The sequence below is a fragment of the Protopterus annectens genome, chromosome 16.part0, assembly GCF_019279795.1.
Source record: "Protopterus annectens isolate FY-2018-M chromosome 16.part0, PAN1.0, whole genome shotgun sequence".
NCBI lineage: Eukaryota > Metazoa > Chordata > Ceratodontiformes > Protopteridae > Protopterus > Protopterus annectens.
Genome location: NC_056750.1, coordinates 617,273,036 through 617,288,675, shown reverse-complemented (window position 1 = coordinate 617,288,675; position 15,640 = coordinate 617,273,036). Strand labels below are relative to the sequence as shown.

Here is a 15,640-nt window from a genome sequence, read left to right as displayed (position 1 = left end):
GACTGGCTGCCAGGGAGGAAACAAGAAGTAGCTGGGATTTAAAAAAAGCTAGCTTTAGCAAGAGTGCTAGTGCGAAGTGGTTGGACCCAGTGCCTTTTAATATATCCATAGTAGATATCATAGAATAACATTAAAGTATTCATCAGTGACTCCAGTACTGGGATAATGAGTAGAGGTGTAATGAGTTGATCTGTGGTGGGAGGGGGAGCACATGAATGGGTTTAAAGAGGTTGGCAGAATGGACTGACAAATGGGTGTTCATTTACAGTGCAAGAAAGTACAAGGTCACATACTGAGGTGCACCAACCTAAGGATGTATACATTGCCTGCTATGAGATATCAACTGACACTATTTCATGAGACTTTTAACCACAAGTGTAGGTTTGCAAAATTATTTTGACCATCTCATATTTGATATGGGGGGTCACAGAATTCAACAGTTTCCTAACTTACAGCAAGCATGAGTTGGAGAAATAGTTTATCAATTTGACAGTAAAAGCCTCATAACAATAGAGTCAGTTAAGGGGCAGCACTGTATGCCAGTGGTTATGATCTCTGTCTCATAGCACCAGGGTCTGGGTTCAGTAATAATTTTCTGTCACTGGCTATGGAGTTTGCATGTTCTCCTCTTGCATGAATGGACGTTCTCCAAGTACTCTGACTTCCTCTGATTTCCCAGAAACTTGCAAGTTAATTGATTGCTTTACATGTACTGTATTTACCCTTGCTGTTGTGGTCTGTATCATGACTTAAAGGTTCAAATACCAGTTTACTTATCTGTTTAGCAGACAACCAACTAACCAAATAAAATCACTTCAGTACACAAATCTTGAAAAGTACTCACGGAACCAGAATCCATGGACAAAATGCAACATGTACAGAGTGGCAGCAGGGATTATGGAGGCGGAATGTAATATGGGGACAATGTCTTACCAAAGTATGAATCAAAAAATGGAAGATTATAGGGAAGTGGCAAAAGGCAGATGAATAGTGGGCTGTATAGCAAGCAAGTAGGCTGTATAGCAAGCAAGTGGACTTTAGAAAGAGCATTCTTCCCAGTTTTTTAGTTGCTTAAGTCAAAGCTTGAATACTGAAGATATGGGGGGGGGGTAGACTGGCTGAAAGGGCATACAAAAGGCAACAAAATGATTAAGTTAAGAGAGATGTCACTGTATAATGAGATGTGCACTGCTAAAGAATGCAAACTCTCAGTAAGAGGGAGAAAGGGGGTGTGATATGGACCATAAACTAGTGATGAGACTACTGGGAAGATTAGTGCTCAGGACAAAGCATATGATGTTATGTGTGACAAAATGATGCAACTAAAGTCAAAATAGATGTTAGAAATACTATTTTGCAGAAGGGTGGCGGAAAAAATGTCTTACACAGGAAGTTAATCACAGAACAGCAAACAGCATTATTTTAAAAGGACATGTGGATCTGGGACAAGAGGTAGGTAGCTCATCAGTAAGGGCTACCTGCTCCACATGACAGACAAGACAGGCCAAATGCCTCCAGTTGTCAGCATACTCTTGTTCATATGAGCTGACATTGTATTAGGCCACTGGTTTTCACAAAGGATCAATCATGCCTCATGTTTTCTTATTCCCTCAGGGAACAGAATCCATTATTTTGGACTCCCCAAGTATAGGATGGCTTTTGCCTTTTCCCTGACCCATTTCACCATCTTCATTTGCAGATGCCTTCTCGCAACACTAGAATCTAACAAGCTTCACTCCTTCAAGCAGTTAAATATGCTCACCAAATGTTTTGGAGAGTAAAACAGAAGAAAGTTCAAAATAATTGATCAAAGTCACTGGAGATAATGAAACATTTCAAACAGACTGGTGATTTCAAGGTTGGAAAGAAACATTCTAGAGGAAGTAAGGGACAGCAGCTTATTAAGTAGATAGTGGCAAGTAGAATATCTTGCCATATAAGGCAGGTTATTAACCCCTACCCTTGTGTCCCAGGGCATGACTGAAAAGGGTCAATGGACCAAATCACTTACCCAATTAACAAACAAAAAAATAAATAATGATTACAGTGAATTGCAATGGATGACAAACTTCATCAGGGGAAGGTGGAACACAGAAGAGAAAATCTACAGGGTGGGAAGAACAGCCACACAAATGATCATTCACCAGAGGCCAAGGAACCAGCTGTTGCTGCCATTTTCATTATTTTAATATCTATTTGTTGTACAGATCATTTGACCATTGAGTCATCTCAACAACTAATGGCCACTGATATCCTCTTTTCCTATACCTCTTGGGACCCCATTACTCCTTGTTAGCCCCCCTCCTTCCAGGAGAGATTACCCACATCAGTGACTTATCTTTGGAGGTTACAGAGAAGGACAAGGGTGTAGCTGTCATCTCCTAGGTCTGAATTTTTTACATTGTATTTTAACATGGTTCTTGACTCAAAAATGCAGTGGTATGCAACATGCCCAGTGCTTGCCTCATGAACACAGAACTGTGCTTACATATACCTACATTGCTTACACAGCCAGTACTGTGGGCCTGCTAGACCACAGCTGCTTTTGTATCCAGAGCTACTACCTGACCTTTACTAAGGAATGCTGCTGTGTTGACCAAACCCCACAAACTCTCCCCAAGGAAGAAAAACGTTATTCATCTGCTCGATCAACTCACTCTTGTATGCAGTCCACCCAGCAAAGTCAGGTCATGGGCATCACATTTGCCCTACAACTGCATAAATGAGCTTGAGGATTTTATGTATCTGTATACATTAAGAGAAGATTCACAACCTAAGCTGAACTCCAGAGAAGGAAAGGACTGCCATCAGCACCAGCAAGGATAGCAGACGTAGCTGCTGCATGAGCCCGGCTAGGCAGCACTAGGAGCCTAGAGAGCATACAAAAATTACAGGGATGTGCTAAAGTGCAAAATAAGCACAAACACTATAACAGAACCAGAAATATAAGTCATAACATTTAAAGGACAGCTATTCTAAAGTTAGAACAGAAAACAACTGTACACCAGAAGAGGTAAAAATCACATATTAAGTACCATTCTTAAAAGTTGGATGAAAGCTTTTAAATAATTTGTATAGTAATACTACAGACAAATAGTAACAATTGCATACACTTGTTTCAAGGACATTCTCTGCATTAAATGCTGTTACATAAACACATGGGTTAATTTGAAATGGACTGTATTACACATTATGTTTGCTCTAAGCTGCTAGATACCTTGCAATTTAGAGATTAATTACATTGCCTTTGGTTCACAACCATATCATTATAAATAAAACAAACACCATTCTACTAACCATGGAACACATTTTGCCTTGGTTTTTAATCTATTAGCAACTGAACTAGATTTTAAAACTCTGTAGTCCACGAACTCTAGTTTTCAAATCCATCAGTGCGATAATTGCATAAAACAACTAATCAGCTGTTCAAATTACAGTAATATAGAACCACATAAGCATCAAATGAGTGCTGTGCTGGAGTGAATTCATTCATAATACTTTAATTTATTTGTACCTGCAAACAGTCCCTTTGAAAAGCTTTCTTTGTTGATGTATGTCCCAGGGATCAGTAATTTAGATTATGAAAGCTGCTTTATTCTGCTTCTCTTTTACTAAACCACTTTTGTTGGACTCACACTTCTCACACATATCAGCTTTAACTTCTCCTTTCAGGTGTGTCTGCTGTCTGTCAATGGTTGCGAGAAATAAAGTGTGCTAGCCTCCATGGTCCTAAAGCCTGCTTTTCTCACAAACTGGCTAAGCACCTTTTTTCTTGTTTCTTTATTGAAAAGCCTGTTCTACAACCACTGCCCTAATCTTTTACATCAAGGTGACTATACGTCACATGACAAAATGTAGTGGCTCTACTTATTAAAAACACAAATGCTAAACTACTGAATTTGTGGAAATAATTAAAGAAAGGAATATTACAACTATGAACTTAGGCACCATGTTAATAGATTTATGTCCATGTGTTGCAATGTGCCCAGCTCAAAATAGTGTACTACAAAAATATCCTTATATGTCCTCATACTGGGGAAATGCAGATTTTAGGAGTCTTTGGTTCTTTGATGATATTTATAAACTCCAAGGCTATGGATGGATTTAAACTTCAGGTTTATAGCATAGACAACTTCATATTGTAAGTTCCATTAAAACACCAAGTATATGCTGTACTGAGACACAGTCATTCCACCAAAGGATAACAGATGCCAAAACACTGGTTATACTAGCCCCACAATAAACAGAGAGAAACGACACCTCTGAACAAACTACATGATACAGAGTAGCACACATCCCACAAAATATACTACTCCTATTATGGCCAAGTTTGGTGGAGGCACAGCACTCTGTTCCTCTCATGTGAAGGGCAACAGCCCTGCCTCCTTAACTTGCCTCTACTCTGAAGATGTGGCACCTGGATAGGTTATATTTAGCTAAGAACAGTAATATCCAAGAGTTATCCAGTGCATTTTCTGACATCAGACTTTGCTGCCATTAAAATGGCAATGACCTTTGACTAAATGACGTATTCATTTGGCTAGTTTTGGCAACATGTTACTTATGTAATGTTTGGTAAACACAGTGGACCCCATTAATAAGAATGTAACATTAACAGGGTAAAGCATCGTGTTGAAGATTACATGATATTACATACTTGCATACCACTTCCACATGGAAGGATATTGTCACAGATGGGTCTGTGGATGACTGAAGCAGTCTTTTCAAAGGTAATAGACTACAAAGCAGTGAGGGAATTCCAGAATGCACAGGCTAGACATAAGGTAATTATCACATGGGGATGGGTGAAAAAGGAATAAACCATTATTTAGAGAAGGGCTTGTAGCTTATCTGCAGGACAAAAAATGGAAGCCAATTGGTCTTTGTGTATTACCAAGCTCAATGTTTCCATAGTTCTGTGCTGGTACACTTTCATTCCACCACAGTGGTGTACGAGATGAAACCGTGTGTGTGTGTGTGTGTGTGTGTGTGTGTGTGTGTGTGTGTGTGTGTGTGTGTGTGTGTGTATGTGTGTGTGTGTGTGTGTATATATATATATATATATATATATATATGTATATATATATATATATATATATATATATATATATATATATATATATATCTGGGTCCATATGACTTGGTCGACTGTTCATTTGGTCGACTGTTTATTTGGTCGACAGTTCATTTGATCGACAAGCATTTTAGGTGGGGGGCTTCACCCCCCACACCCCCCTAACTATATATATCAACTCCAGGGTCGCACAACATTGGGGTAGGGGGCAAATGCTTGTCGATCAAATGAACTGTCGACCAAATAAACAAACAGTCGACCAAGTCATATGGACCCATATATCTATATATCTATATATATATATATATATATATATATATATATATATGAATGTCAAAATACCTCAAGTTACAAGACCCTCATATTCTGACAACTATATAACACACTGATCACAGACAGCACAGACACAAATGCATCACAATTAAGAATTGTAAATTTAATTACAGTGTAATTATATACACAAACAGGAGAAAGAGAAACTAACTTTTAACAGGTGATCATGCATTATCACAGTACAATGCAAAGTGGCCAATAGATATGTATGTAAACCCAAGCAAGATCCGGAGGAAAATGGTTTTGTGTAGTTGCTCAATAGGTAAAATTCATTAAACAGTCTTTAAAAATGAACTTATTTAGAACTAGTTGGTTTATTCAGGAAATTAAGTCCCATGGTAGGCATTCTGAATGCTATAGGATCAGAACTTAGATGCTGAAACAAAAACAGAGGGCAATGAAAGAAAGACAATTATTAGGGCATTCAGTGGAAGATAGATCTGAAAGAATGGGGTTGCTAACACATGTAACAACTAAATTAGGTGGCCATTTATTTTTTTTCAAGCACATTTACCACAATAATGTTTTTCATTTAGCAGAGAGGTTTAAGGCTATGAGTTGCTAATGATCTTTACAGTGTGTGCTAAAGTCACTTAACTAGACAGTGCTTATGAACTGCCCATGAAGTAAGGCACTTGAGTCTTGTGGGTTCACTTGGTTAACGTATAAATTAATATGAAGCTCTGTTTGAAGAATGACTCTCTTCTACCACTGAGTGGAATATTAGCTGTACATAATAGGAAAAACTATGTACATGTTAAGATACAGACATCAGTGTCTGAAAACAGACAGATGCATTCATATTGTACAACACCAATAATTTTCTATACAGATATCTCCCAGTAAAGATAAGCACATATTGCTGAAGTATGTCATCCTATCTGAAGTTTAAAAATATTGAAGACTGTGACTTGATGGGGGGAGTAACTTATAATTTGCAACTCAACCAGTACTTCAAGTCTTTTCAAGAAGAAATGGAAATGTAGCTTTGGTTATGTGAAGAATAGGTTACTAGGATGTGTTAGGCTGCTTATTTCTCTAGGCTATGAGTTGTGTGAAGAAATTAAAAGCAGAGAGTAATGATGTTCCTTTTATTTACAGCCTGCATACCTCTCAACTGTACAGATTTTTGCAGAATGTCCAGATTTTTGCCTCATATTTTGGGTCCGTTTCTCATAAAATTGTGGTTTTCTGGCAGATCATTGAGGGTTGACATCAGAAGATAATGACAGGCATTTGAGGTTCAGACTTCATACCCTTCAGAACATTTATGTTAAAAAAAAAGAAAAACTCATGTTAAAAAAAAAAAGAAGTTATGTACTCACCATAACATTCCCTGTGTATTGTCCATCTCACCTTCATTCTGTACTGGTTGGGACTCGGCCTTTTACAAAAGCTCGAGGTCTTCAACTAGCTCATGGCTTACACCCTATCTCATGATCCCCTAGGGAACTCCCCAGATCTTGTTTTCTGGTATACTAATATAAGCATATAAAAATGTACTACTTTACAAGCCAAGAAGAGGGTCAGAGAATATTAGTCACCAAATGAATCCTCTTGGTCCTCCGGGAGCTAAAGGCTGGGGGAAGGAGGGTGGGATGTAAGAATGAAGGCGAGATGGACAACACACATGAAATGTTATGGTGAGTACATAACTTCTTTATGTGATGTTGTCCTATCTCACCTTCATTTTCTACTGGTTGGGACAGCGTCCCTAGCACCATCGTTCTCGAATGGCTCAAGGGAGAATATTCTTCAGAACAGTGGCCCCAAAAGAGGCCCTGTCCCTGGAGGCCAAATCAACTTTGTAATGATTAATAAAGGTATGAGACCTTGCCCATGTTGCTGGAGTACAAATGGTATCAATTGACAGTTTAGCCCAAAAGGCAGAATAGGTAGAAATAGCTCTGGTAGAATGACCTGTTACTTTGTCTGGAAGTTGTTTGTTCTGGGATTTGTTACCATGGATGACATAAAAAGAGCATATGATTTATGGAACACTAATCTCACCACATTATGGAAAGAAAAACTTATCACTGAAAATCTTTATAATTATTTATGGAGCCCATGCCCACGTTTACCTTACTTTTTTGGAATACCAAAGCCACACAAGAACAGGGAAGACCCACCTTATAGACCGGTGGTAGCAAGTGGAAGTTCCCTTACTGAAGCCACAGCCATTTACCTTGATTACTTGCTGAAACCTCTAGCAGAAAAGAATAAGTCATACATAAGAGATTCAATGGATTTTTCAAAGAAAATAAAAAACATTACAGTGGAAGATGACAGTATTTTGGTAACTATTGATGTGGAATCCTTGTACACAGTACTCCCTCACAATTACTGTATAACAGCAGCCATGGAGTCTTTTAAGAAATATAATCAGGGTACACAGGCACAAAAAAGTTAAGCAAGCTCATTAATCTTGAACTGGACTTCAATTTCTTTACTTTCAATGGCAAACACTTCAAACAAAAACTGGTATAGCAATGGAGGCTGCCATGGCTCCCAGCATAGCTAACACAGCCCTGGGCAAATGGGAGGAGCTTTGTGTTAAACAACACAGATTACATGCAGCATATCACATGTTATTTACGTTTTATTGATGATGTCTTTATTGTGTGGGAAGGTGACACCTTGCAGCTTGTAGATTTTATCACTTACCTCAATCAAACAACCCCCTTCCTGAAGTTTACCTTTTCCCATAGCTGTACTTTAGCCACTTTCTTAGATATGCAGATTTCCAAGGACACCAACAATAACAGAATCACCACTGATCTATTCAGAAAACCAACGAGGGTTAACTTATTACTCCACAGTAAAAGTCTACATCCTACAAAAACCAAGTATAATATAGTGAAGTCCCAAGGCTATAGATTAGCTTGAATTACCACAGAGATGGAACCATTTTTGAGAAACCTGAACAACTTAGAGAATGATTTTCTAGTGAGAGGCTATGAAAGTCAGATGTTAAAAAAACATCCTGAAACCCATTATAGAAATGAAAGGGACTGAAGCACCTTCACTCAACCTCCCCAGAAGAAAAATGTTAAGTAATTCCACAGAGAATAACAAATGCAAAAATAGCTGCATACTGACATACACTTTGGATTATCACAGTATCAAAAATATTATTGAAGAAAACTGGGACATTGTCACAGGAAACCCTTTTCTGATTAACATCTTAGGTGAAGCCCCATCATTTGTTTATAGAAAGGCCAGGAACATTAGAAGTTTTGTTGAATTTAAACCTAGACCATGTGAGAAAAGCACTAAAAGATGTGAAACTAATTGTACATTTTGTATATTTATACAGAAGGTGATAGTTTTTATTGCCCTTATTTAAAGAAGATCATTAAAACCAGTGCAGGGGGTGACTGTAACACTAAAAAAGTAATTTACAGGGCACAGTGCAATCAATGTGATGCATTCTATGTGGGCAAGACTGTAAATAAACTCAAGCGTAGGATTTCATGTCATCTGTCAGAAATCCGCTCTGGATGTAAAAATAATGCACTAGCCAAACACCTTTCTCTTCATAAAAGACACACAGGTTTTAAGTTCCAGATTCTGGATCACATAGACATGGGTAATCTTGAAGGAGACATCCCGAATATTCTGGAGAAACATGAACTCATGTGGCAATTAAAGGTGAACTCTTTTAGGAAGCCTGGACTAAACTACTACTGTTCAACTAAAAGTGCACTGGAACTTAAAAAATTGCCACATTGTTTACATGACTAATTGTATTTTATTTTATTTTATTCTACAAATTGGTTTTAAATACCATTTTAAATCATTTGAAATTTAAGTGTATATTTTGTTTCCGTCATCATACATACATTTTTTTCTTATTTTTATTTTTTTTCTGGCTCTTTTTTCCATATTATTCAAAATGATGTGTAATAACAATACTAACTAATTATACAATTATATAGGTTTTTAGGGTTCTTGTACACAGACGTGAAGAAGTCTAGAAGGACGAAAGTGATCTTTGTTAACAATAGGTTATGAAAACAGAAATAGATTTTTACATGCAAAATGTATATATATATATATATATATATATATATATATATATATATATATATATGTTTATATACATTTTTTGATTGCCAAATGAACTAAGGTTGATATATTTTTAGCCATGTAGTATATTGTCTTGGATAAAATCACAGACTTAATAATCTACTTAATAATTTGGTTAAATAAGAGGTACCACATCATTATATAATTTTATTTAAAGTACATAAGGGTTATATATTATTATGACAGCTACTAAGTAGGGCAGGACCAGCTCGAATGTCACACTGATGGGGGAAGGGATGTGAATTTAACATGTGTACCAATAACACTTTGTTTTACAGCACAATAAACCACTCCCATGCCTGATAAAAAGTATATATATATATATATATATATATTTAGAAAGCTTGTGAGGAAATTATTACTCTATTTCTGTTTTACTTGGATCACTTGTCTGTGTACTTAATAAAGGATTTTCGACTGGAAACAGACTGCCTGCCTTGCTTGGATTACTTTCGAATACTTAGTGATGCTGTACAATTATATATTTTCTATTATTACTTTTTGTTTTGTTTTGTTTTCACTTAAGACGAGTTTACGTTCGCTATTTCTACTACTGTTGTCTGATCTGATTAATATACAGTGATTAACTAGAAATATATGGACTGATAATCTTACACACAGAGAAGTTTCTTACACTGTTTTGTTTTTGGACTCACTACACTTTAATGGGTTGTTTTGAGACTTCGGGGATACCACGGAGATTACTTGTGTTTTGAATGTAATACAATCTGACAGCCATCTGGAGAGAGTGGTCTTAATAACTGGAGAACCTTTTTTGCAGTCTGAAAAGGACACAAATAATTGGTCAGTCTTTCTAAAGTCCTTTGTTCTATGGAAGTAGAAATGTAATTGCCTATGTACATCTAGTTAGTGTAACATATATTCTGCCTTATTGTCGTAATTAGGGAAGAAAACTGGTAAGTCTATGGATTGGTTTAAGTTTGATTCTGAACATACTTTTGGTAGAGAGGACGGATTTGTATGAAGTGACACTCTGTCCTTGTGGAACAGCATATGGTGGGTTTGATAGACAATGCTTGTAACTCTGAAACTGTCCTAGCTGAAGTGATAGCTATTAAGAAAATTGTCTTCCAGGTTAAGAACTTCACGTCACAGGATGATGCAGGCTCAAAGGGGGGAAGAATCATATGGGATAACACAAAATTCAGGTTCCATGGTGCTAAAGTTGGTTTAATGGGCAGTCTTAACAGAATGGTACCCCTCAAGAAGGCTTTGCAAAGTCTGTGGGACATAACGTTCGGCCCTGCTTCGCCTAAATGGAAATTAGAGATTACTGTGAATTGAACTCAAATAGTAGCTGCAGCTGCCCCGTCATGAAATAGTTTTGCTTAGAACTCCAGTATGGAAGATATAGGTGCAGAGAAAGAGTCAATATGATTTTCCAAGGCCCAGAAGGAAAACCTCTTCCATTTGCTAATATACAATTTTCTCGTCAAAGTTTTATGAGATGAAATTAGGATATGCTGCACTGAAGGTGAAAGGTCAGGTAGCCTGGCTATGTTTGGAATCGGATCAGCCAGGCTGTCAACTTGAGGGTTTGAAGAGAAGGATGGGGCATTCCTGACGGATGGGTCAGAAGATCTGGAATTGGGTCCAGAATCCAAAGCTCCTCCTGAAGATGAGGCCACAGGAAGGGGAACCAGATTTGGTGAGGCCAGTAAGAAGTGAGAAGTATTAAGGTCCATCCCAAAATGCTGGCTATCTGAAGAACTTTGGGTATCAATGGGAAGGGAGGGAAGGCATAGAGGAGACACGAGGGCCAATCGTGTACAAGTGCATCCCCTGGAGACTCCCCAGGGGGGATTTGGGCAAGGTAGCTGCTGAATTTGGCGTTCATGGATGTGGCAAAAAGGTCGCAGCAAGGTTGGCCCCATTTTCAGAAAATCATTTCCGCTATGCCTTGTTTTAGGGACCACTGATGAGGCATCAGAATTGCCCTGCTGAGTTAGTCTGCTATTACGTTGGATTTCCCCAGGATGTGCATTGCTGTCAGAAAGCGTATAGAAGAGGTCGACCACTGCCATACTCTCAGGGCAACTTGGCAAAGGGGATAAGATCTGATTCCTCCTTGTTTGTTTATATACCACACGACCGACATATTGTCTGTTTATATTGCAATCGTTCTGAGCGGAAGAGAGTCTTGGAATGCTTGCAGCGCTAAAAGTACCACTCTCAGCTCTAGGACATTGATATGCAAGTGGGCCTTGTGATTCTGCCAAGTGCCTTGGACCACCCTTCCCTGATAATGCCCTCCCTCTCATCTGGGAAACATCCATTGTCACTGTGGCTGAATGCTGTGGAAATACAAAGGGTTGACCTAAAGTCACATGAGTGGAGTGAAGCCAGCAGCGAAGGTCTTTCCTACAAGATTCTATTATTATGATTTGGTGGGACATGGACAGTTCCTGCATGGACCACTGAGTGAATAGCAGCCATTGAAGAATTCTCATATGTAGCCGCGCTAATGGAATTATGTTTATTGCTGCTGCTGCTGCTATGGTGCCTAGCACTTTTAGAACTGTTCTTGCTTGAACCTTCCTCTTGAAGAGAGGGACTAATACCTGACATCGAAGGGTGTGAACACTTTCTGGGGGAAACTTTACCATCATTTTTGTGGTATCTAGATCTGCTCCTATAAAGACAATATGCTGAGATGGCAATAAGGCAGATTTTTCATAATTTATTGTGATCCCTAAATGGGAGCAGAGTTTCAGTGTGGTGTCTCTTGCTTTTATTAGTAGATGCTCTGTGGTGGTGGTTAGGAGCCAGTTGTCTAGGTACAGAAACACTCAGAATCCTACACGTCTCAGGTGAGACGTAACTACTGCCATACATTTGATGAACACACTATGGGCTGTAGTGAGACCAAAGGGCAGAGCTCGAAACTGGTAGTTACTGGCTCCCAGCCAATAGCGCAAATGATTCCTGGATCATCTGTCCATTTTTATGTGGTAGCACACATCCTGGAGGTCTATAGAGCACATCCAATCGTCTTTTCCCAGAAAAGGGGGAAATGACTGCAGTCTTACCATCTGGAACTTGGACTTTTTTACTGTTTTGTCCAGTCTTCTGAGCTCCAAGATCAGTCTCCAGTCCCCTGTTTTCTTTGGAACTAAAAAGAACCTTGAGTAAGTTTCAGATCCTATTTGGTCGGCGGGGAGTATTTGAAGGACTCTTTTCTCTAGCAGCCTCTGTATTTCTAGTGTTGCCTGTTACTTGTGACTGGGTGGAACATCCGGAATGTTCCTTAATTGTGGGGTGGAAAAAGAAAAGGGTATGGAGTAACCTCTGGATATGATGCTTGTACCCATTTGTCTTTTGTGATTTTTAGCCAGGCTTCTGAGTACAAAGATAAGCGACCCCCAAATGCCTTCAGAGACAGACAGGTGGGCCTCCTTTCAGGAGCACTGAAAAGGGTTGCCAAGGAAGGATTCCCTGTTACCCTGGTTTTGCAGACCCTATCTGCCATGTGGCCGGTATCTTCCATTATTGCTTCCCTCTCTGTCCCTGGGGTAAGGATCACCACGTGTGTCTTGAAAAACTCTCTGGGATTTTCAAAACCACATTTTTCCTCCCTTTGACCTTTTTGATAAGGCCTAGAAGATAGAGAAAAAGGACTCCTATGGTAGAGAGAATTTTTCCTTCCTGTTTACACCTGGTTAGTGTGTCTTTGACTTTAGGCACGAATAAGGATGAGCTATCGATGGGGGCATTAAAAAAAGAAGACTTAAAAGGCTCCAGAAAGTTACACAAGTGCATCCAGGAATGCCTCCATATGGAAATTCCTGAACCCACTGCCCTACTCGCTCCATCAGCTGCACAGGAAATGAGTCTCATAGAGGAGTCTAACACTGAATTCAAGGTGGAGAGTTGGTAGGAAACTTTATCTGATACTCCTGCAGCTACTGAACCCTGGAGAGTGTCTCCTAGCTCCTTCAGGAGATCTGTCTGCAACCTGGTAAAATGTGTAAGATAATTCAGGGAACTGAGCATAAAGGTCGCTGAAGAAAAAAAGAAGTTATGCACTCACCATGACATTCCATGTTTGTTGTCCATGATCTCACCTTCATTCTTGCTGGTTGGGTTCGGAACTGAGCATCAGTTCCGACTTGGCCGCATACTAAAGCTCGAGAGCTCTAACTGGCTTGAGGCTACACTATATCTCATGATGCCTAGCGGCTGTTCCCCAGATTTCGTTTGAGAACTAACACTAGACTATACCAACTCATCCCATAAAAACAAAATGGAATAGATGCGCTGCCCCTACAGCCAATTTATAGTTCCTCTCAATCCTCTCAGAAGGGGGAAAGGAGGGTAGATCACAAGAATGAAGATAAGATCATGGACAACAAACATGGAACGTTATGGTGAGTACATAACTTCTGTATGTTATGTTGTCCTATCTCACCTTCATTCTTGCTAGTTGGGACAGCGTTCCCAGCACCTTCATCTTGGGTGGCTCAAGGGAATAAACTCTTCAGAACTGTGGATCCACAGAAAGCCCTGTTCTGGGAGGCCACATCTACTTTGTAATGAGTAATAAAGGTATGAGGGTTCACCCATGTGGCAGCTGCACAAATTGAGTCCAAAGGAAGTTTAGCTTGGAAGGCAGTAGAAGTAGCCATGGCTCTAGCTGAATGCCCTGTAATTTTGCCTGGCAGCTGTTTGTTATGCAGGTTATAGACATAAGTGATGGTATCTGTGAGACATTTTGATAAAGTGAGCTTTGAAAGTGCAACACCTTTCCTGTTGTCTGAAAAAGACACAAAGAGTTGGTCTGATTTTTGAAATTCTTTGGTACTATGTATGTAAAAATGTAGTTGTCTATACACATCCAACTGATGAAGCTTGTATTCTGCCTTGCTGCCATAATTAGGGAAAAATACAGGTAATTCAATGGACTGGTTCAAATTGGCCTCGGAACAAACTTTTGTTTGAAAGAAAGGATTCGTTCTGAGGGACACTGTCTTTGAAAGATTAAATAGGGAGGATGAATAGGCAGAGCTTGCAATTCTGATACTCTTCTAGTGGAGGTAATTGCTGTTAAAAAGATTGTCTTCCAAGATAAGAACTTTAGTGAACACGAGGAGGCTGGTTCAAAGGGGTCTATATTATAACATCAAAGTTCAAAAACTTTGAATGTTATAATATCAAACCCAGTAGAGCGAACGCTTGAAATAGCGAAGCTGGAGAACTCTGAATACTTTCCTAGAGAAAGTATTCAGTGGGCCATTTCTGCAGCTTCGCTATTTCCTCAACTGTGGAGCGAAGGTTATGGACTGGGTTAAGGTAAGTGTGCGAATGAAGGTGAGTGTGCGATTCGGCATGGGTTAGGCGAGTTAGGGTTAGGGCGTGGGTCAGATAAATGTGCGATTGTGTGGACGTGAGGGTTAGGGTGGGGTAGGTGAGTTAGGGTTAGGGAGCGGGTAAGGTGAGTGTGCGATAGTTAGGGACCTTAGGGTTGGGTTAAGGTAAGTGGGTAGCTAGTGGTGTATGTCTGGTTTAGTGTAGGGTTTCGTGAAGTGTATGTGTGTGTGGATTATTTATTTTGGTGCACTTGAGTTGTGTGTATGTTTGTTGGAACAGCAAATTTTTTCCCTGGGAAAAAATTTGCTATTCTGACTGTTTGGTTTTCTGGTGTTTCGATTGAATGGGGTCGATATTATAACATTCGATGTTTTTGGACTTCAATGTTATAACATAGACCTGGTTCAAAGGGGGGGTGAGGTCAAAGGCAATAATACCAAATTGAATTCCCATGGAGGAGGGGGTTCTCTTAAGGGAGGCCTTAGAAGAAAAGTACCCCTGAGAAAGGCTTTGCATAATCTATAGGACATGATGTTCGACCCCATGTCTCCAACATGGTAATTTAAAATAGCAGCCAGTTGCACTCTTACCATGGCTGCTGCTGCACCTTGATCAAAAATTTCCATTAAGAATTCAAGAATTGCAGATACAGGAGCTGTAAAAGGATCTATGTTGTTTCTATCTGCCCAATAAGAGAACCTCTTCCATTTATTTGCATGAAGCTTCCTAGTTGTATTCTTGTGTGATGAAACCAGAATGTGCTTTACTGCTGGGGATAAATCTGGAAGCCTGGCTAAGGCTGGAAGTGGAGTAACC

The 15,640-nt window shown here is 39.3% G+C and overlaps 1 protein-coding gene across 1 annotated transcript in view; it reads right to left on the bottom strand.

Annotated features, from left to right (window-relative positions):
* The window catches only part of LOC122790284, a 388,810-nt gene extending 385,095 nt beyond the window's left edge, over positions 1–3,715 (bottom strand). Inside the window, exon 1 of the mRNA XM_044057786.1 lies at positions 3,515–3,715. The gene's annotated coding sequence lies outside the window, so the exon portion shown is untranslated. The remainder of the gene's footprint in view (positions 1–3,514) is intronic.
* Between the last annotated feature and the right edge of the window lie 11,925 nt (positions 3,716–15,640).